General features: G+C 36.3%; 2 long non-coding RNA genes and 1 pseudogene across 4 annotated transcripts in view; 1 reads left to right on the forward strand and 2 right to left on the reverse strand.

Moving 5' to 3' along the window:
* Positions 1-808: 808 nt before the first annotated feature.
* LOC138916397 (uncharacterized) lies at positions 809-7,915 on the reverse strand. 2 transcript variants are annotated; one of them, XR_011423637.1, is made up of 3 exons: positions 7,725-7,915; positions 6,577-6,671; positions 809-1,020 (listed from the first exon to the last, which is right to left on the reverse strand). It is a non-coding gene; the product is annotated as an uncharacterized lncRNA (long non-coding RNA). The 2 variants fall into 2 exon arrangements; XR_011423638.1 differs by lacking the exon at positions 809-1,020 and adding an exon at positions 5,462-5,554.
* Positions 1,458-2,417, reverse strand: OR4C252P (olfactory receptor family 4 subfamily C member 252, pseudogene; annotated as a pseudogene).
* The window catches only part of LOC111772304 (uncharacterized), a 52,618-nt gene continuing 33,974 nt past the window's right edge, over positions 7,807-26,450 (forward strand). The window contains exons 1-4 of one of the 2 annotated variants that reach the window (XR_011423636.1): positions 7,807-7,925; positions 16,055-16,179; positions 17,752-17,847; positions 18,605-18,915. This is a non-coding gene — a long non-coding RNA (uncharacterized lncRNA). Of the gene's footprint in view, positions 7,926-16,054; positions 16,180-17,751; positions 17,848-18,604; positions 18,916-26,450 lie in introns of those variants that run through there. The other variant, XR_011423635.1, reaches the window with a different exon arrangement.

The following is a 26,450-nucleotide window of genomic DNA, read 5'->3' on the forward strand; positions in this document are numbered from 1 at the left end:
CACTATAATACAATCATGTGCCACATAACAATGTCTCAGTCAATGATGCAGCCCATATACAACAGTGGTCCCATAAGCTTAGTACCATAAAGCCTGGATGTGTAGTAGGCTATATGATCTAGATTCATGTAAGTACACTCTATGATGTTCACACAATGATAGAATCACCTAATGATGCATTTCTCAGGTTTCCCCATCATTAAGCAATGCATGACTGTGCATTCGTGCTTTTGAGGGATTGGGCAGATCAATAAAAGAGATATATGATAGAAACTATTGTCTCTGCATTATTCACTTCTTTGATGGTGGCGCTAATCTCTGCAATATCTTCCATGATTGATTATTGCTTCTGGTTTACTATCTTTTGGGAAATTGAGGAATGCTTCAGGAGCTTCCATTTGGTCCTTCTTATTACATGGGCACTATTCCAAAGGACAAAAACCAAAAATGATTATGCCAACTTCTGAGTGCATTAAAATACTGGGAAAATAATCTGAGTTAAACTGAAACTAAACTTCATGGAGTCCACTATTCCATTAGCCAGACTGTCAGATGTACTTTGGCCACATCTCTATCACTTGGCTTCTTTCCTTAATGAGAGATCTATAATAGTATTTTGGATCTCTAGGTATCACTGTTAGCTCCAAACACATGTCTAATAATACTTGAAAAGTCTTGGCATCCCCTCTTCTCTATTACACAAGTTATACTGGCACTAAAGGTCCTTTCAGGGAAGGATCAAAGAGATATTTATATATTTTCATGGCAGGCATTCTTCCTCAAAGAGATTCGACACACCATTTAATTGTAGAGTTTTGAAAATTCATTTAATTTGGGCCCTGAGTCGGGGAACACAACTTTCCATTGTGGTGAATGGCATTTCTGTTCTCATCAGCTCCTTTTATTGCTATTATTAAACAAGGGCCACAATATCCTAGTTGCATGTTTATCCATCTAGTTGGCTTTCCATCCATCTTGCCCCTAGAAGCACCATCGTCTATTTGCTGTTGTCATAGAGTCCTACAAGAATAGACATCCTGATTACACTTTGGTTTTGCTGTCCTTATGATGATTGTATCCACTTTACCTCTAATAGTTATTACCTGCTATTACCTGCTATTCTAGAACCCCACCATTCCCAAAAATACCATGGAGCAAAGTTCTAGGGAAGCATCTTCATCTATTAATCTCCAACTTGAAGAAGGGCAGAGAAAATACTAGATCAAAACCACAGGGATACTAGCAGGCAAGAGAGGCAGAGTGAGACATGTGCTTACACGGCTGTTTGTACCTGGTGCTGTCTCTTCTTCTACATGAAATTGACTCAACACTAACCAGTATGTGTGTTCACATTGCTTATTTTCCTAAAGGAACTAATTCTTATGCCACAAGTTAAGATTATATTAACTCCACAATAAAAGGATAATATTCTTTATGAACTTCTATATCAATCCAAACAATGAAGAAAAACTTGGAACTTCCATTCGTCTTTTGTCATCTGAGATCAGCTTCTTGCTCCATAACATCCTCATGGCATTTTTCACTTCTGCATTCCTCAGCGTATAAATCAGAGGGTTGAGCAGAGGTGTTCCAATTTAATAAAACACAGCTGTCATCTTATCCATGGAGAAGGTGGTTGCAGGGCGTGTGTATATAAATATGCAAGGACCAAAGAACAAGATGACCACGATGATGTGGGAAATGCAGGTGGAGAGGGCTTTTCTCTTCCCTTCAGCACTGTGGTTTCTCAGAGAATGCAAGATGATAACATAGGAGAACATCAACATGACAAAACTCGCTGTACAAATAGCACCACTGTTGGTTACCAAGAGCAGATTGACCATGTAGGTGTCTGTACAGGCAAGTCTCAACAAAGGCTGCAAGTCACATAGATAGTGATCAATCACATTGGGACCACAGAAGGGTAAACTCAAGGCCAGAAAAATCTGAGCTGAAGAATGCACACAGGACCCCACCCAGGCCACAGCCACCAATGCACCACAGACCTGTTGACTCATGATCCTCATGTAGTGCAGAGGCTTACAGATGGCCATATAGCGGTCAACGGCCATGATGATTAAGATGAAGATCTCCAGACAGCCAAAGAAATGGAATGTAAAGGCTTGGATTATGCACTCACTGAAAGAGATAGTGGTATTCCTCAAAAGAGTATCCACAATCATTCTAGGGGCTGTAGAAGTAGAGAGGAAGGTATCAGACAAGGATAAGTGGAAAAGGAAGAAGTACATTGGACCCCCAAGTGCCTGGCTGGTCTTGATGGTAGCAATAATCAGCAAGTTGCCCAGTAATGTCCCCAAATAGAAATACAAGAATGTGACAAACACTATTTTCTTCCTAACAGGATCCTGTGCCAAGCCAAGCAGAATGAACTCAGTCACATTATTATTCAGCTGCATGATTTCATGAATGAGGAGGAGTGAGTGTGAAATGGTTTATCTGCAAAAGATAAAGGAATTATTTCATGGTGTGGTATGTGATGTTATGGAATACTTTAAGAAAAATAAATATTCTTCATGAGGGACATTTTAGCTGTGGTTTTATAACAAGTCACTTCAACATTTTGTTCCACAATTTGTAATGACCACTTCATAGATTCATTACCAGTCTCAAATAAGCCTGTGAATGTTATACTCTTTGACACCACTCTTCTAATACAGCCTCTTATGGTTTTTAAATTATTTTTGTTAATTTTCCTAATTCAATGAATATAGTTAAGACATATGGCTCAATTTTATTATTAACTTAATTATTTTCCATTTTCAATAAATTTGGGGTTCATGTTTGGATGGTGTATCACTTGGCATTTGGATATATTTCACTGCTGTTAGGAGTTCATGATTTAAATGTCAAATGACACCCAACTCCCATCCTATAAAAAAAATCTTCTTCATACATATATTTATCATTGTATATTTATTATACATATTTATAGAAATGCATATTTTTATAAATACATAATACACTCCACTTCACTTTTATAAATATATAATATGATCCACACTCACTCTCAGATATCACATCTTGAAAAGAGAAACAGGAAACGCTTATAGGCTGTAAATGATATGCTGTTACCTTGAGGCACCCTTATGATGTTTAGTATTTGACATATACTAATGTAGAAAAGTGAATGTTCTTTGATAGTTGGTAATATCTCAAATATCCTCATTTCTATTTTTTCTTTTTCCTATTTTTATAAAAAAAAAAACCCTTAGAGGACCCAAAGTCCCCCAGGTTACACATAAATGAAAGGGGAGTATTATTACTCAAGAATTCATGTTTTCACAATTCAAGTGTCTAGCTTAAGCATTTTAGATTTAAAGTCATTCGGGGGAGATGTCACCACGCAGTTTGTGTAGGATCAGATCATGGTTGTAATCCCAGGAGAGTTTGTATTATCCAGGTAGCTGACAACCCCACATTCTCATAACAAAGTAGATATTAAGGGAAGGGAAGATAGATATAATTTTAGGCAAGAGGAAGAGTGAATAGCCAGTAACTGATTTCATTTAATTTGTTTTCTGTTCTGGCAAAGTACCAATTATTCAACTTTGAAATTTCACTTCTTTCCTATGAAGATTTATTTTTTTCAGATTTGGAAAGGAATATTATCACTGGCTTCACTTCTAAGAACAAAACATTCTCCCTAGATCTTTCTTTTTCAAGATGACGCCAAAAGGGACACTATATGCAAGTAAAGATATAAACTGAAATGTGATGTATTTAAATATAATTTGAAAGACTTACTTATCCCATTGTGTTCTTCCTCAATCCCATCCATACCTTCAATGCACCGTCTTGAAAGTTGTAAGTGACCAATGCACAGACTATGATAGACTAAATAGATACAAAATTTCCTTTATGCATTTGTTTCCTCTTCATTGGTAAATTTTCTTCTCCTCAGTAAACTTGAAATATACCTTATCACCCTCCAATAAAATCTACTCTTGGGAAATTAATGAATAAATTTATTTGGGGATTCCAGATTTTTAAAAAAATCCTCTTTGGACTATGAAATCTTTGACAAAGATCTTCAACCATAAGGAAACTGAGTCTTGGTATCTTAATTCATATAATAATCTCATTCTTTCATTATTCATTTGAAAGAGTGATCCTTCATGAAATATTTGTCCTTAAAAATAACGTCCATGAAGGCCAGCCCTGGTGACCTAGTGATTTAGTTCACCGTGCTCCACTTCGGTGGCCCAGGTTTGGTTCTCGGGCACAAACCTACACCACTTGTCTATCAGTGGCTGTGCTGTGGCAGTAGCTCACATATAAAATAGAGAAAGATTGACAACACGTGATAGCTCAGGGTGAATCTTCCTAAGCAAAAATAAATAAACAAACAAATAAATAAAGTCCATGATTGTGGCCACTCCTTTAAGTGTATGGCTTTGAATTTGTACATTATCAATCCCATTAGAATGTTCATTTATAGAACAAGCTTATTTACACATTTGGACATATGTTTTTAAGATAAATTAAGAATCATAAATACATACGCTTTCATTAACTTGTTAATAATTGTGAGTTCTCATCAAATATTTAACCAATAGTTTCATCAATAGTCTCCTTCCTTCCTAGAATGTCATTTTATTTCTAACTACTTCAACTGTCTTGAAACTTCAGGACCCACTTCCAAGAAATTTCTTTGGCAGCCTTCAGAGGTTACTTTGTGATAAGGGAAGTTCTCTCTCCTTTTCTCTAATGGTTTATTTGTAGCTTTTCTTATAATATTGCATACTATTGTGTAAACTCAATTATGTGTATTCTTCTCCCACCTTCCTTCTTGGAATAAGAATCTTTGAAAATTATGCAGTCTCAGGATTTCATTCTCCGTAGTTCAAAACCCAATGCATTGTACAATGTAAGTGCTAAGTGCTTTTAAATTGAATTTTCGCAATTACCTCTTAACATATGATATTTATCTGATTGTTTCAGTACTATTATAATTATAAAATTCATTCACATCATCAATATACTGTGGCCTTCTATCTATTCTGTATGGTAGAAGCAAACATTTTCCCAGTTTACAAAGTCAGAAATAAAAAATTGAGATAATTTTTAAAGTAACTTAGAAAATTGGCTCCATAACCTGGAGTAGAAGATGTTTTAGTCTCTGAACAGCACTACATGGCCATGTAAGATTTGGGGACTCTGATATGCATAAAAATGATCATATTAACCATTTGACTTTTTTTATGTGAATCCTTAACCTTAAACAGTGCAAGGAGAGCCTTGAAATTGTTCATATCCTCTTGATATTAATGTCTGTTTTTGTGCATGACTTTTGTGGATGACCACATTTCCATTTTTTTCCAGACATGTGTTAATACTTTTCTACAGGTTTTCAAAGGAATCTGACACAAATGGGTAGCAATGATCTGGAGACAAAACAACACTAGTAAAATATCACACCTTCTAATAACTACGGTACTTACATCAATCAAGATTAGCCAACTTTATAAAGGCTAAATTTGTCAAAATAATACTAAGCAGGCAATGTTCTGGGTCGCGAGGTAACAGAGAAAAGCTGAAAGAAAAGCAGACAGAAGAAGGTGGAAAATAGATGAGGGTGGAATAGAATGTTAAGTGGATTCCTCTATTCTGAAAATCTGTTTTATTGTAAAGGCCACAGTGAGAATCATTGCTTTCTGTAAGGATTCTCTCCTTAACTACCCAACCCTCCCTGACACCAAACTTCTATCTCTGGAAGAATTCTTACATTTTATTTCTATGCAAAATTTACCATATTCTGTGGAAAGATTAATAGGTTGTCCCAAGATTCTTTATCCCTCAAAAGCCCAAATTAAAGAATGATTAAAAACTCCCCTCTCACATAGACGGCACATTTTACCTTTCACCTTCATTACATAGATTTTTAGCCTCCACATTGTCACCTTTCCCCTGAAATTTCCATGAGGAGTGGTTATTCAACTTTTCAAACTGAATCTGAGATGCATATCAACTGCAAATTATATTCCTATGCTATCACTTTATGAACATGCAGAGAGTAATAATTCTAAACTGTAATATACAAAATTCTATTTAAAGCTACCACTTGGTGATGGAAAAGCTGTCATTCTCCAGAAGCTATGTCAGGGTCACTACCTCTATTAACCTTTGCTCTAATTTCTAACCAGTCATAATCTCCTCTAACATTTAATAGCCATAGTGAGGACTTTTCTGCTCAGCTACATTACATTGAAAGCATTCATGAACTTTTCTACATTCTACCATCTCAAGAAACTATAATAAACCTTAAGATATGAAATGCATCCTTGTATCCACACACAACAATGATGACTTTTCACATACCTGGTACTCATAAAATGTGTTGAGTTCAAAAGATTGTTTTATTCTAAAGCTTGTATTTCATTCTATTTATTTATTATATTATCAGTAAGCTTTAAAAAACATTCATTTTTCTGTTCCTTTCCCAGAGGAAGTAGAAGCAATATAGTCACAAAACATACAGAAATATATTTTAAAATTATGTCCACATTCCGAAAGGATGCCTTTCTGAATATAAGATGTAAATAATCTGTCACTTACCTGTTAGAACACTCTAAATTAATGTCAAGTCTTCCCATCCCTTTGTGAAAGCAGCAATCTCACAGAATACTGGAAAAAATTCTCTTTCTGAATTCCTGAGGGAATATTTTAGGTCATAATGATGTGAAATATTAGCATCCTAGAGAGTAGTATTCCCTAAAGTTTCTGCTGCTTCGCTGATCAGAAACATCCTTGATGCTGTAACAAATTTAACTTTTGGTTCATCCATTTAGCCCATAGAAGAGTAAGTTAACCCTCCTCATACCCGGTAACCAAATGCAAACAAAGGTTTGGAGGTATTAGGTGTGTCAGGCTGACCAAAGGAATCAGGGAAAAAGAGGAAAACACAAATGGATGGCAGGGAGGATGATAGAGAACAGGAAGAAGGAAAAAAACAGTGTCTTCAGTAAAAGAGGAAGTGGATCAGCAAGAAACTTCTCTACTTTCTCCTAGCTCCCTCAATTGTCTCTCTGTTCATTAGGAGACAAACTTTTCTAGCTCGTGTAATTTATATGTAAATTCAACCAGAGAAGGCAACGTGGTGTTTTGAAACCAGAGGTTTCATGCTGTGGACTGCAAATTCCCTTACCAAGGAACTACAGATTTATCACAAGTGGTTTATATTTTTTTAAGTCAATTTAAAAATGTCATTGTGCCAGCCTGCTGACATTGTCATTAAGTTCACATGCTCCACTTCGGCAGCATGGGGTTCAAACGTTTGGACCCCAGGGATGAACCTACACCCTACTCATTAAGCCATACTATGGCAGCATCCTACATACGAAACAGAGGAAGATTGTCACAGAGGTTAGCTCAGCAACAATCTTCCTCAAGCAAGAAGAGGAAGATTGGTGACAGATGTTAGCTCAGGGCCAATCTTCCTCACCAAAAAAGAAAAGAAAAGAAATAAAGAAAAAGTCATTTTTAGCCACTTTGTGTTGTATTTAGAATAAAACTTTGAACACTAAAATAGACTGGTGTCTATTTGAAGTAGAAAAACTTCTCTTTATTTATTAAATATTATTTAAAATATGTGATCTCGAAAGTTAGATTTGAAGTATATGATTATGCTTCTATTAATGAGAAGCATATTTATAAAAATATTTCCATGTACTCCTACATAGCTATGTTAATTGCAGATGACTTACAAAGGTTAGGAGTGGCAAGGTAACGAAGGATCTTGGAGTATGGCATGACATCATAAAGTTCTTTGTTCCCTAGAATATAAACAGAGCTCAAAAGCCTGTCCAAGTAGAATGAAATCTTCTGTTTGGAAAATGATAATGAGATGCGTCATCTTTACTCTCTTATTGATTGTTACAGAGCTCCATGAATAGATGAACTTGCAGGTGGGTACATGTCATTATATATTTGTCCAAACCCACAGAGCGTACAACTCCAAGAGAGAACTCTAAGGTAAACCATGGACTTTGGGTCATTATGATGTGTCAATGCAGGGTCATCAATTGTAACAAATATACCACTCTGGTAGGGCGTGTTGAAAATAAGGGAGTCTAGGCATGTGTTGAGTCAGGTGGTAAATGGGAAATCTCTGTATCTTCCTCTCAATTTTGCCAGGAACCTTACATTGTTCTAAAAAATAAAGTCTTAAAAAAAATCTAATATAGCTTGTTAGCTGATGTATAGACTTTTAAACACATGTGCCAGGTGTTTAAGGTGTAATTTCTTGGTATCATGAGCTATACTGAGGCAATAACAGTCATGTATTCTTCATATCAGCCTTCCTTGCAGAGATGTCTGGGGCTCCAGCCCCTGCCTTTGGCTCATGAAGTATGAAAAGAAAAAGTGCATTCCCTGAGGTATATGGCAAACTGTGGTCGATATCTCCTTCTAACATGGTCTCTTAGTCTCCAAGCCTGACGCAATGCTTTAATTATTCAGAATGCTTGGGGCCAAAACCATTTCCACACTAACAGGCACGTTTGTTTATCAACTCCCCAGTGATAACTTCTTCTAGCAACCAATGCTTTCTTGGCATGAACCTTCAGAGCTGAATCCAACTATTAAGTTACTGAAAATGGCTCTTACTAGCAGACCCCAATTCCCCCAACATAATAAAAGATTCTCTGAAGACATTACAGCAGCCACCTTGAACATATCTCTGTCTCCAGGACCCTGCATGGTCAAGAACTGCAACTGAGGCCTCTTTCCTTTCTCCTCAATCCATGAGTTCATGCCAACACTCTGCCTTTGCACAGAACATCTTCCTGAGATCACTCTTCTCCCCCTTCCTGTCATTCAGAACAAGGGGGCAGCATTGTCTTCACATTTAAGGCTGGTGTTTCCCAATGTTTATATACATGACATCTAAGAGTATCTTTTTAATGTGTAGACAATTGTTTGTCCAATTTGAGTACTTGCAGAAGACTTTTAAATAGGAATACTCTGAAGCTCAGCTTCAGCCTTGGTATTCAACCCAATCATTTATCAGGTTAGACTTCAGCATTTGAAAGGCTGAAGAGCTAACTGCCTACATCAGGGTAATTTCCGACATCTCTGCCCCTCAGGTATGTGACTGCATATGTTACCACCATGTCGTAACTGCATGATGATACTATTAAAAATTAGTCACGATATTCAGGTTCATAGCTAATACATGAATATTTAGTCTCAAATACTGGTGAAAATTCTAGATGTCACTTGGGGAGAATATCTCGTTTGTTTTATTTTCTTCATTTTGGTTTTCTTTTGGACACGAAACATTAAGTGGATCGACATTCTTACAATATTAATAATTATAATATTAACCTCTTTTCCAAAATGTGAACACAGACATGACAGCAACAGCTGAAACTGACAGTAAATCACTTCAGGAACAAGCAAATAGGATCCCAAATTGCACAGCTTTTTTCTTCCTTTATTTTTTCAATCTAACACCTCATTGATAAAGAATAGAATCCTATTGTTTTTCTTCTTGCTTCAAACTAATAAAATTATCTGATAGGGCTAATACAATTCTGTAATGTTTAAATTGTAACATTTAATTCTGTAATATTTAGTTACTAAAATAAATTTATCTTTTAAAAATATTTTTTATTTTTTTTGGTTGGGGCGTTTGTAGACAATAATGACCATTGGAAGGGCTCTTGGGGAATTTCTTCAATGAGATGTTGAAGAAAGTTTTCAGGATAGGGAACGAAGAAGGAAGAAGAGAAAAAAAGTTAAAATGTAGGAGACTGAGTCAAGTTAAGAATGCACATTCTTTGGAAGGAAGGAGAATAAGCTCTTTACGAAATCACTTGGGGATGGTGGATGCTCTAGGTACCACTTCTGGTATCCACAAAGATTTCCAAAATAATCTCTCTGGATTGATTTCCAGGAGTGCATGCTATAGTAGAAATTGACCTATGGTCCCCACATACCAGAATGAGACTGAGAACTAATAATTGCCAAGATCTCTATTCTTTCTCTGTGGCAGCAGAGGAAGGTGCCAGCACACCTGAGTATGTAAAGAGGTCTCTGTAATATCAGTGGTGTACAGTAAAGTTGACTCATCATGGATGATATCTGGAATCAGCTCACATGGAGCACATTGTGTGTGGACTTGGGCCTCTGGGAACATGAGATCAGTGCTCCTCCCATTAGGTCATAGGAATCCATAAGGAAATGTGCTCTCCGATTGGAATGGCCTTTGTTTAGATGTGGAGTCATCATTTGTTTGCTGTTGGTCACTTTGGTATTGTACTAACAAATAAATCTCAAGGCCTATGGGTTTTTGGAATGGGAGTAAATAATTTTCAACACATATTTGGCTACTTCTGCTCCCATCCCAGTTGTCAAAGTTCTCAAAACAAACCAGCTGCCTGGGTGTAAGCTTGATCAATGACCTTAGCTAACTTATTTTTTCTAACATTTTTTCTTTGTACTCTTTGTGTTATTATGTCTGATTTTTTTTTGCAAATATGATTTACCACTGTACTCTGTTATACATTTTTGGAATTTTCCTCCGGCTGATATTTAGAGATGGCACAGTGGCCACTTTGTTCTTTTTTAATTTATCCAGTGTGAAGAATTTCCAAAGTGTTCTTTTTCTTGAAAGATGACTGACCTAAATGAATTAAATATTTTAAAATAAAGTTCTGCAAAGTTATTTTTGTTAATGTTATAAATGCTAAAAGTAATACCCATATAAGATTAGAATTTTGACACGTTCTAACCACTATTATTCTCCTTGATTTAAAATTAGCTAAATTTTTGAAAACATTTCTTGGCTCAAAAAGGCTACTACATTCTTCCCAATATTGTATGTAGCCAACACACTCTCTTAATATTTACATTAGCTATTAATCTGTTTTCCTATTTAATTATTTGAAATATCTTAATTGTCTTTGAACTATTTAATACTACAGCTTTAATGGCCGTCATTAATATTGGAGGATTTTATTCTTGTAAAAATAAGTGCATACGTATACCTAAACTTGCTTATAGAATGTCAACATATAAAACATGCAAAAAAGCTCAGATTCCCAGAATTTCTGCAAATGCAATCTTTCTCTGCCTCCTGTACCCAATAAGTTTATTGGAATCCCAGCCTAGTGCAGCAGTTGCCACATACGCCCCCTTCTCCAATCACGCCCCTTTCCCGTAATCCTAAAGTTTTGACAAACCTGAGGTATAAAAGGTATCTGCGAATAGTTAGATTGGATCTTAGGAAGCTGAGTTCTGAGAACATGAGGTTGGTCTTCCCAGATCATTTAAGTCTTTCCACAGTTATTCATATGACTAGAAGAGGTCCCCAAAATATAAAGCACAGGTCCATCTCTTCTCCATAATTTCAAGAAAATTATCACCTTACTGTCCTTTTTTCCTTCTCACTTCTCCTCAGTCCTTAACTTTCCCATCTGTTTAATCTTGTTATGAAACCCTCTTGCTCCAACTGCTTTTGCATCATTATTAGAAAAGCCTTCTCTATGGTAAAGTTGTAGAACAATTTTGCCAAAGTTTGCTCAACTGCATAGACAAATAGTTTCCATTTAAATTTTTGTCTATTTTTATGTATCATGATAAAAAAAAATACTTTTCCAGCAATATTCTGAATAATTTATTTTTTTCAGTAATTTGAGATACCATCTTAACCTTATTCCAAAGTCTTGTACCTATTATGTTTTACATCAGAGGTTTGTTTTCATTTTCACTAGTATGTCGATTCTCTTGCTAATAACAGATTTTTGTAATTATTGTAGCCATGTGCATATCTTAATAGTGGTAACCCTTTCCTCCATGTTTTTGGTCAAATTTACCTACCTGTCTTGCATATTTATATTTCAATATGAATGAACTCACCTAGTTAAAAGTTTATTATTAGTAATTTTACTTTGTTAGTCTTTAATGTGTAGGTTAACTTGTGGAGAATTGAGATCTTTGGGATGGTGAGTATCTTTAAGATATCAGACAGGATTAGTGACATTAGAGGAAGCAACCCCTGTAACTCACACAGAACCTGGAATAGCTTGGATTTCCCATCCAATAGAAAAGAAAACTTCATAATTCACAGGGCACCATGTAGATTATTCAGAAATGCATTGCCTCAGTAGTGAGGAAAAGTTAACCATAAGCTAACCATAAACTAAATACTGCTCTAGTCGCATCTAACAAAGCTCAGGAATAATTACAGTAATGCGAAATACCCAACAACTAAGGTAAAATTGTTAATATCTAAATCCAATCAACAATTATCAATATGCAAAGAAGCAAGAATACAAACCCATAATATGGACAGAAAAAATTATCAATTCAAACCAACACAAAAACTGACAATGATTACAAAATTAGTAAGTGGGTACATGAAAATATTTATTATAACGATATTAAATATTTTCAAGAAAATAGAGACAAGATTGATGGTAAGCAGAGAGATGGAAGTATAAAAAAAGACTCAAGTTGAAATTCTAGTGATGAAAAACACAATAACTGAAAAAAGAAACATACTGGATGGCAGGTTAACAGAAAATTAGACATTGAAGCAGATTGGACACTGTAGCAGAAAAGGTTAGTAACTTGAAGATACAGCAATAGAAACTATCTAAAATGAAAAATTAAGAAAAATGGACTGAAAACAAATACACAAAGTATCAGTGGGCTGTGGAAAAACTTCAAACAACCTAACATATGAGTAATTGAAGTCCTCAAAGAATAGGCTAGGAGAAGAGATATTTCAAGAACTAATGGCCAAACTTTTCCAAATTTAATGAAAACTATAAATCCACAGAAACAAGAGTCCAACAAACCTCAAGCACAAAAATCATCGAAGAAATTATACTAAAATATACATCATAATAAATTGGTCAAAGGAAGTGATAAAGAGAAAATGTTAAGAGCAGCCAAACTGAAACAGAAATTTATCTACAGAGAAATAAAGACAAAAATTACAGCTGGCTTCTCACCAGAAACAATGTAAACCAGAAGACAGTGGAGCAACATCTTTAAGTTGCTCAAATAAAGATTGTCCATTGAGAATTCAACTCATCAAAAATATTTTTCAAAAACAAAGATGAAGTTATGACTTCCAGATATATAAAAGTCAAGGAATTTGACAACTAGACTTCGGTACAAGAAAGGTTAAGGAAGCCCTTCAGTCAGAAGATAAATAATGCCAGATGGAATTCTGGATACACTGAAAGGAATGAAGACCAACAGAAGGGGTGAATATATGTGCAAATACAAATAATATGATTTATATGTCAGCAAAAGTCAACATTAACTCATTTTTCCTTATTGTAAAATGTGAGTTTTGTCACAGAGAATTTTCATTTTAATGCTTTCCCATCTATGTGCCAAATATTAAAAACCAAAATTTAAATGTCTGCTTGACATAGTTACAATCTTGCTCCTAAATCCCCTGAAAGTTATTCAGTTTGGCTTCTATAAAATAGCCCCAAAATGGCTAAAAGCTAAGTGTGTTGTAATTTTTAAAGCCTCATTCATTATGAGAAACATCAGAAATGTATCCAAAAATGTCCTCATGGCTGGCCCCATGGTCGAATGGTTAAGTTCACATGCCCTGCTTCGGCGGCCCAGGGCTTCACTGGTTTGGATACTGGGCACAGATGCAGTACCGCTCATCAAGCCGTGTTGAGGTGGTGTCCCACATAGCACAACCAATGGGGCCTATGGCTAGAGTATACAACTGTGTACTGGGGGGCTTGGGGAGAAGAAGGAAAAAAAAAAGATTGGCAACAGATGTTAGCTTAGGTGCCAATCTTGAAGAAAAAAAAAAATGTCCTCATCTTAAGGAAAGAACCAGTAGATTTTAAAGTCTAGCACTATACCATAATAATTCTGCTTTGTCAGATATCTATCAATTTGTAACTGTCCTGCCCTCTGAGATTGGAGATGGTCATTCAAAGAGTAGAGGCAAACTGAGCCAACCCTGTGGTCCTGGGTTTGTAACATAGCCTAGGTGGAAAATGAAACAGTGTAAGAAAAGTAACTTTAACAATCTATCCCATGAAAACTGATTTGAACCACATTTACAGTTATAGGGGAAATAAAGAAGAAGAATCTTGCTATTTATTGGAAGAGTTAGCAATAAATATTCAGGATAAAATCAGGAAAATATTTCACATCTGCCTTGGTGCCAGATTTAAGATGTTTTGAAATCTGTTTGCAGAAGGTGCCAAATCTACCATTTACAGTACTTTTGACTGAACCCCAACACTGTTCAGAATTTTCAGAGAAAAATAAAGAAGCAAAGACTCTGAACCTGGAAGGGAAAGGAAAAGCTTATTATTGAAGAGAGTTGATAATGTATTTTTCTTTAAGTGGGAAATTTGTCACCCCTTTGGACAAGTAAGCTAAGCCAATGCTATGACAAATGCTCAGATAAAGACCAATTCCTACGACGATTTCCAAAACAGGTAGAGGAACAAACCACACAATCTCACTTTTGCTCAGATTAGGACAACCTGCTTATTCCTGATAATTCCTGTAGCTCTACAACCTTTCAATCAATTTGGCCCTTTCATGATCTTCCCACAAGGTAGTGCTCCATTCAAGTAATAAGCCAAGCCACAGCTCCTGCAATTTAACCTAGTCCTGGAGGATTTTGTAGATTTGCCTGCCTTCAGAAAATGCTAGTGGACTGTGTGAATTTTTAACCAGTTGTATTTCATGCTGTGCGTGGTATTTTGGGACCACTCTACCTGGTTTCTCTTTAAATTCACAACCTGGATCTCAAGGGAGTCCTTGGTGCTGCTAGATCTTCACACTGCAGGTGTGCAGTCCATTACTCTCTCACTGTCCCAAAGTGACTACAGGGCTATTAAGACTATTAGTGATAAAGGAGTGTAGGTCTTAAAGAACTATTTTCACCTCTCCCTCTGTCTTTAAAACCCTAGTACCTTCTTCTCTTTCCTCAGTTCCAACCAATGACTTTACTTTCTACTTCACAGAGAAAACGAAGCAATCAGAAAAAATTTCACTCTCATAAAAGATGAATCTTACTGCAACCTTAAGGTCCTATGTGATCTGCACCCATCACCCTCTCTCTGACTGCATGTCTTCCTACTCTTTGGATTCCCACCTCACTGGCCAGCTTACCATTCCCTGAACCCATCAGACACACTTCTTCAAGGAGATACGCACATGGATGATCCTTCATCCTCTTCAAATATTTATTCAAATGTGATGGTTCCATGAAGACTACCCTAACCATCTATTTAAATTGCAGACGGCCCCCAGCTCTGATGATCCTCTTTACCATCTTCTAGGTTTTATTTTTCCACAGTACAATAAACTCCTAATGAAACACACTATTTGCTTATGCATTAGTGTGTTAATTTCTTTCTCCTTCACTAGAATCTAAGCCGACGAAGTAAGGAATTCATTCTGTCCACTGTTTTATCTCAAACACCTAAAATAGGTCTGGCACTTAATAGTTACTCAACAAACATCTGTGGAAATAATAAATAAATTTCTACAATATGTAGAACCAAAGTACGAAAAAATTTGGTAGACTCAGATCTTTGGTCATATATAGTGAAAATAAACTGAAGGAAAATTAAATCTAGACTAGACCAGAATTCAACGAGTCACCCAAATATTTGTACAAGTTTTCAAAATCTTTTCAAAACATCTCACTGTATATAAATTACTGTGAACCATACAAATATTTTTAAATATTGGTTACTTAGTAAATTTGAAAAATCAGCCATTAGATAAAATGATCACTTTATTACTATATTTTTAGCAACATGGCTCAGTGCTAAGCACTAAAGATGGAAACTATCCCACTTACCAAGAAATTCCCAGTCTGTTCTTTTTTCTTTTACCACTTTAATAAGGCGTTTAACAATCTGCCTGTGGGAAAAATTGATCCTTTCTTCTGAACAGGTATAGTCCATATTTTAAACTTGTGTTTAGCACTTTGCATTGGCTCCCTTGACCTCCATTCCACCTGCCTTCACTTTGGAAGGTGCTGGAATGCTAAAAGCCGTGTTTCTCACACTCCTCCCATTAGTTGTGCTGCTGAGGGACTTGGAAAGTAATACTGGAGAGGCCATCTTCTTTCAGCTTTGGCAACAGATGAGCAATTAAGACTGAGAGAAGATTAAAAATTTCCTTATGCCAAACATTCTGCAGTAGGTAAGTAGCAGATAAAGTATTCCAATTTGTATTTTGAAACTTCAGCTCAACATTCTGTGTAGCTAAATATAGCTTTATTTGGTGTGTAAGTTCCTGCAGATAATTTTTGTTAATCTAACTTCACTTACACCTTCAGTCATTAAAAAAGTTGGCTACTTGGGAAATTATGACAAAGTTTTTGCAGCACTTGATCAACTGCAACTTTTAGGAATAACGTTCTCCATGAAAATGCTAAATATATACTTGAAAAAGAAATACGGAGTCTTTGAATATGATATTTTATGTCAAATTCTCACAATGCCTTTCTTTTCCCAAAAGCTCTTTCGTACCTCAACTCCCCTTGAGTCTGTTGAAGGTCTGTTAACACGAGAGCAGGACGTTCCCACTGCTGCGTGACTGCAGCTCTAAGGACTGCTTTGCTCATTAGGTTTTTGAGCAATTACAGTTGCTTCCATAAATTTGAATTCTTGAAGAATATTACTAGCAATATTGAACTATTAAAAATGACAAAATTTGGAATTCTTACTGAAAATTAGAAGCAGCAGAAATTAGAATAAGAATAAAAGATTCCTGGCTTCTTTTTCGTTTTTTTACTCTCTTATAGTCTTGTCCTGCCTGGGAAGCTGGAATGCAACCAAAGGCGTCAAAGGTCAGCACTGGAAAAGTAGTGACGAAACACCATTTAATCCAGGGCATAAGCCAGTATTTAAATAACACCAAAGCTAATGAATCAGAGTCTGATCGAAAAGCACCAAGAGCTTGATGAAAGTGGTGCTAAAATAATTATGAACGAGACACAAAAATTAAAAATTGACAACAGGAAATAATAGGACTCTAGGAGGTAGTGTAAGTCAGTTTGACTGTCTCAGGGTAGAGAATCTGGATAGGTTAGGAATTATTTTAAAGAACAAAGTCTTGTTTTCCAGTTAAGTTGTAGAACTGGTCAAGGATGCAAAATGCCATCAAAGAACTTCTTCTACTGTGAAAAAGAATTATTCCAAGCAGAGAAAAAACAAAAAGTAATGCTCATTAAGAAGCATATGACTCTACTGAATGATGACACGTGCAGCCATTCGGTAACTCAGGTACAGATCACAGTGCAGGAACAATTAATTAAATGGTTAATACTGTGACCTAGATTTCTGCTTGTGGAGCAGCATGTTGGTCTTGCCCCACCAATGTTCTTGCCTGTGCTGTCACAGCTGCTCAAACAGGCATTCTAACCTGTTAGAGCCCACGTCCATCAACCAACGGAGAACGTTATATTCATAACGTATGTTCTAAGAAATGGAACAAAAACTCTTTCTACTTTGATCTAAGAATACGGTCAACTAGGATTCAAAAAGGGACCTGAAGGATTTGGTAAACACTTCAGTTGAATATCTGTTAGCAATTGTCCTTAATTGGAGAGAATGTGAATCCCTTGGTAAACTAGAAAATGTATTTCTTCATTAGGATCATAAATATTTAAGGTTTCTATTTTAAATCTCTCTTTAAAAGCAAGAAAAATCCTGTTCTACAAATTTGACCAAGGTATAATAGTAGAATGACTTTCCATCTTTTACATTTCAGACAGCTTGCCTCTACAGTTAGAAAAAACAAGCTGGAATAATTTCACCTGGTTCTTGGACTCTCTGAAGTTACTTCACGAGAATGACCTTGAGTTTGGTAAGATCTTAGGTTAGACCTGAGTTGACCTTAGAATCTGTGTTTATACAACTTTCCATTTTTGATCAACTGTAGAAACTAAGCTCCAAGAATCATCTTTATTATTTGGTTAAGTATTTAATATATAGACTTTAGTTATTACATAGAATTATAGCATAGAAATTACCTTTAAAATATGACAATTATTAATTGAATTAATTGAATATGTATATACTGAATAAGTGCATACATATCTATTATTCTTAAAATATGTCAATAATTCACACTCAACACCTGTGTGCTTTATCCGAAAGCAATATTTAGTCTCTCAGTAAGGAAACTTGAGTTCAATCAAGTTATCTTCCTTGATCTGTTCTTGAATGCTTTTGGCAAATTTTAAAAAATTAAATGTATGACCCTCTATCTTAGAAATGAAAACTAGTAAATAAAATAAAATTTTCAGGTTTCCAAAAAATGCTCATAGGCAGAAAGAAAGGGAGTGGATAAAATGTCCGTAAATAGTTACTAGGAGATTCTCCGATGCCCTTTTTCCTAATTTCTAGTCTCTCTCTCCCTGTAAGTATGTTTCTGTATCTCCTAATCTCTTCCATTTCTTTCCTTCTTTACTAGTCCCCCCTTATGAAAGGAAATGGACTGCATCTGAAAAAATTTTTAAATATTTGTTGTCTACTTAAATAATTAGGGAAAGTGAGGGAAGTGGACTGGCAAGACAAAAGAAAAGCATTAATTATAATTGCCCCTGTCTTCGCTTGAACAGCCTTCTAAAAAATATCTCCTCACTGACCTGCTGTGAAAGGAATGAAGGCAGCTGATGGTGTGATTCGACAGTGGACTGGAAGTTCAAGGTTCTGTTTAGTTCTTGGTTTTGGCTGAAGTATGTCTAGGAATGCAAATAGTAAAGACTATAGCCAGTAAATGACATGGTTGTGCCTGGTTGACAGACAAATAGCAACCAGACTCTGATAACAGATCTGCTCTCAACCCTTGATGATGAGCTGGCACCAGCATTACCTGTGCCCTACAGCACTTTGCAGTTCCCTTCCAATTGATAAAATGTCTTGGATTGCATTCATGCCCACTGCATCCTTACAAATTTATTAGAAACTTTGAGAAATTTAAAAGAAATAGCAATCCTTAAACATTTCCCTGTGGAAATAAGAGAAACATGAAATGGATTGGTTGATGGAGGGAATAGAAAAAGTTGGTAGGCAAGCGGAGAGTTTATAGACATAAAGACATGATCAGGGAAAAAAAAAACATGTGTATACTGCTTTCCAAAACTTTCTTGGGTGTATTAGCTTCTTTGGCCTTCACAGCAGCTCTGTGAGGCAGGAGGTTAAAGTACTAGGGGCTGTAAAGCATAGTATAGTCAAAGCCTATGCTTTGGAATTAGTCGTGTACCTGCAAAGAAACTATAAGGAAGTTATACAACTTTTCTAAGCCTCAGTAGCTGCTTCAGAAAACCCACACAGTCATAATACTTATATCATATGGCTGTTCATCATGATTAAATGAGAAAAAATCCTGTTCACGTTCCACTCAAATAGTCAGAAATACATACAGGGTATCTATGCTTTCTCTTTTACTGACTGTTCTGCTACAGAAATTAAGTCTTAAGGAAGCTGAGATTACAAAGGTAGTAAGTGGCCTGGCTGTGACTTAGAGGTAGATTTGTTGTATCTGAATCCAGTGACATTCTCAGCAAACAGAATAGTGATAGTGGAAATAAATTGTGTGAATCTGGCAGAAGTGGGTAGGATGACATTGGAATAAATAAAGTGAGGAGAACAGAGAAACGAAGTTGAGTAAGCAAGGGAGTGCTCGTGACAGGCATTGAATGTTAGGTAGAAAAATTCAATTCTGTACTATATCAGTAGGGGGTCACTCTAAGTTCCAAGCCATAAGGACAGATGGGGCATTAGATACTAGTTAAAGTAGTGGCTCTCAACTATTTTTAAACATGAAATGAAACATCTCTTTAAGGAAATCTCACCTAGAGTCATAAATGATTAATGAAATTAAGAGATACGTGTTTGTGTGTGAAAAGGACAGAGTCCCTTTTGTTGTTACTCATCTAGTGAACCATTCTTATACTGCAAATGAGGAAACTGAGGCTCAGAGATGCCAACAACCTACCCAAAAAACAGACTCATTAGTGACGCAACCTGGAATAAAACCAGCTTCTCATTTCCTGACTCCCAAGTCAGTGCTCCTTATAATTCTTGAAAGAAATATCTCAGTTCTTGGATTAAGAGGGGAAGGATGAGATTAAGTAACATGAAAAAGATGGCATTTCCATAGTCCAGGGGATGCTTTTCTTTTAGTGTAAGGTGTGGGGGTGGAGGCAGGTTGTTGAATAGCAAGAGTGACTTCTCAGCATTCACAGAGTTTTATAGTTCAAACATCAATTGAAGCTATGCTTTTTGCAAAATTTCTAAAATGTGGCAGCCAGCATCTGCTTAAAAGTCTCAAGTAATATGAGATATGTTTCACTGTAGCTTTTCTTCTAGGTTGCAACAGTGACTCTCCTGAAACACCACATATTCTGTTCTTCTCCTCTACTGTGGTGAAAAATAGTAGTTAAGAATTTGAGCTGTGTAATCAAAATGCCAGCTTCACAGCACACTAGTTATATAATCTTATGCAAGAGGTTTAACTTCCTAAGACCTCAGTTTCTCCTTTTTACAAAGGGAACAGTAATGGTATCTGCTTTATAAGGTACCGTAAATGTGTGAAAAACCCCAGCACAGATCATAGAGCCACCTACTCAACCTGAAGCTGACTACAGATGCATAAATGAACTACAACCCAGCTGATACATAGAGTAAAAGACAACAGCAAAATATTGTTTCATGACACTGAGATTGTGTGTTTATTTGTTACACAAAAATAGCTAACAGATGCAGGAATTCATAATGAGAGCTATGATTATCATTGGTCTCAAGAAATTTAAGTTGGGATCTTTCACATGTTTTGGGTTCAGCTGGCTATGATGTAATCTAATATGATCTTGGTTGGGAGAACAGTGCTCTCTTCCTGGTAGTCTGTCATGCAGCATGCTAATCTGGGCTTGTTCTCATGACAGAGGTTTCTAACAGAGCAAATGGAAGTCAACAATGCCTCCTGAGGCACAAGCTCAGAACTGGCACTCTGTTCGTGTCTACCATGTTCTATTAGCCAAAGTGACTCATAAGGACTGCCCAGAGTCAGAATGAAAAGGGAAAATGGAAAGTTATAGAAAATGGTGATTCAGAGATACATACTGACAGTCATGACATGGCATGTTAAGGAGCTCAGATTAAAGGCCTCAAGCAATCAGTTGAAGTCTCCATAAGATGTATAAGTAGAAAGATCCAATAGGCTGTCTGGACAAAATGAAAATCAAGAGACAAGTCAGTTTGGAGATCTAGATTTGTTGAACAAAAGTGTGTAAGTGTTAGCTGAAATCAGGAGTGTAGATGAGATTACCCAAGTAAAGCATGTGACAAGATTAGAAGAGCCAAGAATAGAACCAAGGTTTAGATTGACTTTGAAAGATAGAAAGTTATTATAGAAGAGATTATAAAGTGGACCAAAAAGGAAGATTAGAGAAGTAAGAAGATAATCAAGAAATCATGACATGATGGAAGTCAAAGAAGCAGAAATATCAGGGAAAAGAAAGTGGGATTGCTCTGGAAAAATATGATTTGAAAAAAGGTCTTTAAATCCCATGCCCTTCCATTCCAACTTGAAATTATAAGAGAAATTTGAAACAGCAAAAGTCTGTCATTAGAGCTAGAACTAAGGCAAGAACACCTATATATTTGACAAACTCTAAGGAATGCCTTAAGACATAGGTTTCATGACAAGTGGGGCCCTGACTCTCTTATTCAACTTTGTATCCACCAATCTCGGAACCTAGAATGTAACTAATACACAATTTGTTGAAAGAAATAAAAACAAAGAAGGAAGGAAAGGAACCACGAATGAAATCAGACTGGAAATGATTCTGAGCAACAATAATTAATGTCCCTGCCTGAGAAAATATTGTGATGTTGCATGAAATCAACAGAAGATACCTGTCTGAATGACACTAACACCTATAATTTTGAGGTGTGGAAAAACATAAGGTGATCAGCTCATGGAAACTTCCAGTAGGAATTCTTTTCTCTGATGTAGCCAGAAGCATTGTTAACAGTAGATGTGAGAGACTATATCCAACTGAATGTTAACCGTAGCAAAATATCTTCCTGATGGAGAGTGAATTTTCAATGACACGGTATAAAATTGCATCAATAAGAATTGATTCTGCTTAAAAGGACATCCAAAGCTGCTACACACTGTGCATATAGGCCCCACATCTAAAGAAGCACCATTTATATCAAGGTCTCCTAGGTTTATATATTTATCACACTAGGGTTTTGACAGACGGCAGTGAAGGGTCTCATAAATGAGTAAGTACATTATGACAATTTTCTGCTATCTGGAAGTAAAACATCTTGAGGATGAAGCACATTTTCCTAATTTGTAGAAAGTCACCATGTGGACAGGAGGCAGCCATGGGAACATCTGCTGCCATGGGTACCTCAGAAATCAGTTGTGAAAGTGAGTAAAGCAGAGTGATACAAATCTGGTGTACATGCTTTGAGTTTGTTTTGCCTGTTGTGTAATCATTTTTTTTTGTAATAAACCCACTCTTTTCACACTCTTAACCACGAAGTTGAATCTGTGTCTCCATCCAAGCTCCAAGAGTAAGCTTATGGTCAAGGCTAGGAAAATCAGAGAATCCTATTTTTATGACAACAGTGATGGTTTCAGGGAGGGGTACTTGACCCATATAAAATGCAATCTCAGTATGTGCTTTTGCTGGAATTGCTGGGTAACAAACTCCTTTCTTTCTTGATGCAGTTGTTAAGTATGCATTTTTATACCGCAGGCTAGCCTAGAGGCCCAGGGTACACTTAGGCCACAAGACACTGTTATTATTCCTTAACTGGGTTCTACTTCTTCAAACACTTTCTAGCTTCTGATCTGATCCTCTCCTTCTGATTCATAGGATGGAGAAAGGAGGAGAGTGAGAGATCTCTGCAGTCTTCCACAGAACTCTGTGACTGGTTGTCATTTGCTGGGTTCCTACACAGCCCCTTAGTTGTCCAGCTATTTGAAGTGACTGGTGCCAAAATTACTTCAACACTAACTACCCCTGTTGTCTGTTACCACCCTAGTAATGATTTTCTTTAGGATCCTAGAGGTTCTTTTCCTGTACAGAAGGCTCACAACTGAATACAGAGATGGGGGAATTGAAAACGGCTACCTCACCATAGAAATCACAAAAAAAAATTTAGAATAGCTGTCTTAGATCTTCCATGAAGCGACTTTGTAATTTAATTTATTCCCCTGATCCAAAGATTGATTTTCAGACTTCCTTTCCTTTCTCCCATTCTTATGCTTGGAAGGGTTCCTCCTCCCCTTTCCTCATTAATCATTCGTATAGTCGGTTTCTGCCCAATTCCCTTTGTAGTTTTCACTGTTTACAAATAAGGTTTAATTGTACACACTTTTCCCCATAAAATGTATCTTTTATGTGACTACAAGCAAATTTTTCTCAAATTGGAGTGATGTACCATCCTTTTCTAAATGAAAATAAATTATCTTGAAGTCCAGTGTTAATACAAACTATTTATGAATTAACAATTCTTATGTAAGAAGGTGTTATAACTGAAATTTTGACTAGACACAATAGATGGGAAATTACAAAGTGTGGCCAAATCACCTATGCCTATCTCTAAACCAAAGGAAATGATAAAGCTAAGTCCCCCACAACTAGATAAAGGTTATAAACCTAGTCAGAGTGTAAAATGGGAAAGTCGTTTGTGAGACCATCTTAGGGGAAATTACTGTAGAGATATGTCTGCCTCTCACCTCAAACTTAAGACATGGGTGTGTCTGTGCATGCGTGTAATGGAGGGGGATTTCAGAGTGTCATTCTGTGAACCTAGCATGCAACTCTCCATATTGGTGGGACCAAGGGACCGAAATCAGAAAAGTCTGGGCAGGAACAGAGACAGGTTGACTTACTGATGGACTCAGGTGAGGGTGGCTGGTTGACATCAGCCCACATTAACAGTGTTTCTACATTAATGGTACTCCTGAGGGGCAGAGATGCATAGGTGTTTCTCCATGCACAGCCATAGAGGAGCCATAGAGGATTTTTCTAGGGACCTGTACAGTAGGGTCATTTGGAAGGACACAGAATTTTTAAGGTAACCACTGGCTTTCTAAGGGCTAAGCAGGGAGTCACCAGTGATAATAAGGGATAGACATGACCTCCTACATCAAGGACACTAGAATTAGAGGGCCTAAAATGCCCCAAAAGGAAGGGAAATAAAAAACTTTCAACATTTGCTGGGCCCAGAGACAGCAAGCCAGCATTTTAAGACACCAGTTCAAGTAAGATCTTTCTGTCCCCTGATAGCCTCTCCCACCCTCTCAAATTGAGTCCCTGTCTTAAATTTAAGGGAATCTTGACTCTGTGTTATCTTACAATGAGAATAAAATTCCTGAAACTATCTGAGTTTTCATTTAGGCACAGATAAAAATTTTCTCCCACTATATTACATTTGGAGGAACAACAAGAGATAAGAACTAAAGTTTTATTTTGATTATGTCATGGATACTTAAAAACCAATTACACCTAATTATAATCTTCATAGGACTAGATTCAAAATGCTTTAAAAATGCAACTGTAAGATGTAAAATTAGGAAAATTGGGAATGTTTATTTGGAGGGGCTGTGAAACAAAATTGCCGCTTGTGAATATGGTACTGAGAACTCTGAAAAATGTGATCTTTGACACCTAAATATTTCTGCTGCTACCATTGTCTATATTGGAGCTATTGGGAATCTTTTGTGCAATCTAGTAACATTTTGTCTTCAGTTAATGGAAATTGACTACACACTTATGAAGTTTATCGTGTGCTTTTCATATCAGCCTATATCACTTACAGTAATACTTCTTGGTGCCAATTTGATGGGAATTATAAACTTAGGTACTAAAATAGCACAAAAATACTTCTTATGATATTATCTAGTGGTGCTGGTGGTGGTAAGTGTATATTACACATACAGATTGGATTATCTTCAGAATGAAAATACACATTATAAAGCATTTTCTGGAGGGTATTATGCTTAGTGAAATAAATCAGACTGAGAAACACAAACACCATATGATTTCACTTATATGCGGAATATAAACAAACACATGGACAAAGAAAGTAGTTCAGGGGTTACCAGGGGAAGGAGGGTGGAGGGTGGGCACAGGGCGTGAAGGGGAGCACTTATGTGGTGACAGACAAGAAATAATGTACAACTGAAATTTCACAAAGATGTAAACTATTATGAATCTCAACTGAAAAAAATAAAAATTTTTTAAAAATCATTTTCATACTAAAACTAAGAGTTCAAAGTTGAGAAGCATTAGAGCTGACTTTTCAATATCAAGTTCTCCCAAGAAATCTGAATTTGGGATTTTGAGATACCATAAGGAACAACAAAAAATATATGCTTCTTTCCTAATATCCAAATAAATACGATAGCCAAGGAAGCAAAGCTACACTAGGTCAATGACACAGGAATATCTTGAAATATCATTTTTTTTCCTGAAAATGTTCATATAGCCATGAGTGATTCTCAAATACAAGGAATATAAAACTCCTTCTCTCCCACCTGAATAAAATTATTATTTTCCTTTCACCTTTTCTCTCTCTTCATCACGCATTGTTATTTATTCTCCTCTCTTCCTGTTACTCACTCTTCTACGTAGGCCTGATGCCAAACTCTCTTATAGCCTCTTCCCTCTAATTTGTGAAGAGCAATGTGAAAGACCCCAAATGGCAACTGCCTGGTGATATTGCCTATCATATCCAACCATGAGACTCCTTCCATCACCGCTCACGATATTTTGAGAGGCTTTCCAGTGACAGTCTAGGTTTTCAATGATATTTCCAGCTTTCATTGGAGTTTGAGAGTCCATCAATATAGATACTCCCAGTGAGGCAGGCTCAGACATAGATTTCCAGAGTACCATTTTCTCAGAGCATTTTCTCTGATCCTCAGGTTGTCAAGACACCGACCTGGATTCCGTAAGTGTCCAGTCTTATATGGATTAGCTCTTATGACCACACTCATAAGGACTAGAATAAAATCTAAAAAAGAAGAATTGGTGAATTGGTTGATGCGCGCACACCCACAGAGTCATTTTGTCATTATTCAGTGTATTAATATGTCCAGATTTTGATAGAATTCAAGTAAGGGTCATCACAGGTTGTTCAAAATGGTTAAAGACTTGAAGTAATTATATTTGAATGCAATAGTCTCCGAATAAGGATACAGACTATATATGTGTATGTATACTATATATAATATATATTATACATAATATATTATATATAATATATGAGTATATATGTATATATATTTGTGTATATGTCTGTGAATATATGTGCATATATATATATATACTTCCAAAGATTTCTTAATTATTGGTGTTCCAGCAAGAATATTTTCTCTTTCCTGTCCCTGAGACAAAACTAAGCTGTTAAGGAAGTTTATGTTAGGATCCCCAT

Source organism: Equus caballus, chromosome 12 (genome assembly GCF_041296265.1).
Source record: "Equus caballus isolate H_3958 breed thoroughbred chromosome 12, TB-T2T, whole genome shotgun sequence".
In the NCBI taxonomy this organism is placed as follows: Eukaryota; Metazoa; Chordata; class Mammalia; order Perissodactyla; family Equidae; genus Equus; species Equus caballus.